Here is a 3,167-nt window from a genome sequence, read left to right on the forward strand (position 1 = left end):
GGGGGGGTGAATAGGTGATCCTGTAAAAACTTGATACTTAATCCACAAAACTTGATTAAGAGTTAGCACAATAAAGCCAAGTGACTAGAGAAGAGTTCTTGCATAACACGATAACCACAAGAAGATCAACACAGAGATGGCACAGTGGTTTATCCCGTGGTTCGGCCAAGTCCAACACTTGCCTACTCCACGTTGTGGCGTCCCAACGGACGAGGGTTGCACTCAACCCCTTTCAAGCAGTCCAAAGACCCACTTGAATACCACGGTGTTTTGCTTTCACTTTACTATATCCCGCTTGCGAGGAATCTCCACAACTTGGAGCCTCTCGCCCTTACAATTTGATTAACACAAAGAAGCACAGAAGTAAGGATGGGATGAGAAACGCACACAAGACACAAAATCAGAGCAACAACACGCACACAAGTCACAACAAGAGCTCTCAACACAACTCAAAGAGTTCTCTACTCAAATGGAGCTCTAATTGCTATCACAAAGAACCGAATGCGCAGAATTGAAGTCTTGGTGCTTAGGAATGCTTAGAGAATGCTTGGTGTTCTCCTCCATGCGCCTAGGGGTCCCTTTTATAGCCCCATGGAAGCTAGGAGCCGTTGAGAGCATTCCAGGAAGGCAATTCTTGCCTTCGGTCGAATGGCGCACTGGACAGTCCGGTGCACCACCGGACACTGTCCGGTGCAGATTTCTTTCCTTCTGTGGTGCAGTCGACCGTTGAAGATCTAGAGCCGTTGGCGCACCGGACAATGTCCGGTGCACACCGGACAGTCCGGTGCCCCCTTCTGACCGTTGGCTTGGCCACGCGTCGCGCGCGGATTACTCGGCTGACCGTTGGCCCGGCTGACCGTTGGCTCACCGGACAGTCCGGTGCACCACCGGACAGTCCGGTGATTTATAGCCGTACGCTGTTGATCGCTTCCCGAGAGCAGCCAGTTGACAGCTGTAACACCCTGAATTTGGGGTATAAAATTTCTTTGCTCATATTCACAAATTCAGGTGTTACTCCTCTCTTCACATCTTCCCCAATCTCCTTTTTCTCTTTTCTATAGAAGAAGAGTGGTTATTTTTATTTGTAAATGTAATTGTAATCTAGTAGGCTAAACTCCAAGGGAGTATGAAATGTTGCATCATGTTGAACCCTAAACTCCACTTTTGTTTGATGCATATGCTTGAGGGTGCTAATTTGAAATTGTGGCATATTTGGATTTGAGTCAAATAGAGTAAATAAAAAGAAAAGGGAAAACAATTTCTCAAATAAAAGAAAAAGGCAAAGTGGCCCGCAACCCCTTCCCCCTCAGCCTTTCGGCCCAGTCGGCCCATCCCGCGCGCGCGCCCGCTCCCCCCCCTTCCTCTCTCTGCCCTGGCGGGCCCGCCCTGTCGGCGCTGCCACTTCCCCGCGCGTGCGCCCGCTCCCTCGCTCTCTCTCTGCTCGTGGGCCCCCTCTGTCAGCTCCCTCATCCCCGCGTAACCGCCCTCCCGAGCTGCGCGCACCGGGGAATCCGCGCCCACGTCGCGCGTCGAGCTCGCAACCGCCCCGCCCTCGGCCACTTGAGCCCCAGAGCCCCGCTCACTCTCCCTCTCCCTCATTTGCACACCTGCAGAGCCTCATTTCCACTCCCCCGCGCTGCGCGCACGCCCAGGAGGAGCCGCCGTGGTCCGCCGCCGCCCCGAGCCCGTCTCCCCGTCGACGTCGGAGCCCTGCCGTGCCCTCTGCCACGGTGAGCTCTGCCTCGACGTCCGCAACTCGGGACACGCTATAATTTCTCCTCTTCCCCCCTGATTTCCTCTGCCCGCGCTCACCCGCCGTCCTCCACGCAGTCCCGGTGCCGCCGCCGTTGACCCGAGCCGTCGTCGCGCCTTCACCACCACCGAGGGGTCCCTGGGGTACGCCTTGAGGTAAGGAACCTCCCCTGCCCTCTCCTTTTCCCTCCCTTGCTCTCTATTGTGCTTGATTTCTCGTCGGAGTTGGTTGGCGCCGCCGCCGAGCCGTCTCGCCGTGGGCCGCCACCCTCTGGTGCCCCTATCACGACTTAGCCCTCGCCAGTGGGTTCTTCGCGCCTCCCCCAACCTCCTAGGCCATCCCGGTCGCCCTAAGAACCCGCGGAGCCCCCGCGCCCCTTGTCTCCGGCGAGTTCCCCCGCCGCGGGTATGGGCGCCGCCACCTCTGCTGGCCGGAGAAGAGGGCCGAAGCCGGCCGCCCGATCCCCGTTGTCCATCTCAGATCGGATGGTTCCCTTTTAAATAACCCGAGCCTAATCTTGGCCGTCCGCCTGGAATCTGACGGCCCAGAGCCGTTCCCCCGCACCCCGCCTTCCTGTCGCTGGGCCCCGCCTGTTAGTCGCCCACGCCCGAGCTCTGCCCGCGCGGCCCTGCCTGTCAGTCGCTCGCGCCCTCGCGCGCTCGCGCGCCTGCCCGCCGGTCTAATCTCGAGCGTCGATCCGAGATCCAATGGCCGAGAGAGCCCGATACCCCTTCGCCCGTGCAAACTTCTTAAAGAGACCCCCGGTTTTCTGCAAATTAACCCGCCGTCCCTGGAACTTTGCAGTTAGGTCCTCGGACCTTTTATTTAATCAGAAATAAGTATTTAAAGAGTATTTTTAATCCCTAATCTTGTAAAATTCATAACTTTGTCATATGAACTCCAAATTAGGTGCTTCAAATTGCAAAATGTTCATAATGTTTTTATCCACCTGTTTAAAACAATGTTCCCTTGCTGTTTTTATGTCCCAATTAATAGTTGATCTCTAGTTTAGAATTAATGTTATTGGAACCCTAATAGAAATAAAATAAAGATAGTAGACTCTAATAAAAGTTGGAGTACTTAAGTTTATAGACTTAACACCATATAATGATTAACCCCACCACTAAACTAACTTTATCTGAACAATATGATAGTGACATAGACCTGGTTAGTGAATAATGAATCACTTTGTATAGTCATCTACCCTAGACCTAGGGAACACCATATTGCCAATCTTTTTCTATTTGAACCTGTGATCTCTTTGCTGCACATGTTTGGTATATTGCTCTTTTGTTATTTTCCCAAGTGTATAGAATGAATGAATTGCTTTGCGTAGACCACGAGCAGCCTATGTTTCCCGAGGAAGTTGCAGGAGAAGTCCCTGAGCAGCAACTTGGTGAAGGCAAGTGTCCTC

The sequence above is a fragment of the Zea mays genome, chromosome 6 (genome assembly GCF_902167145.1).
Source record: "Zea mays cultivar B73 chromosome 6, Zm-B73-REFERENCE-NAM-5.0, whole genome shotgun sequence".
Classification (NCBI taxonomy): domain Eukaryota; kingdom Viridiplantae; phylum Streptophyta; class Magnoliopsida; order Poales; family Poaceae; genus Zea; species Zea mays.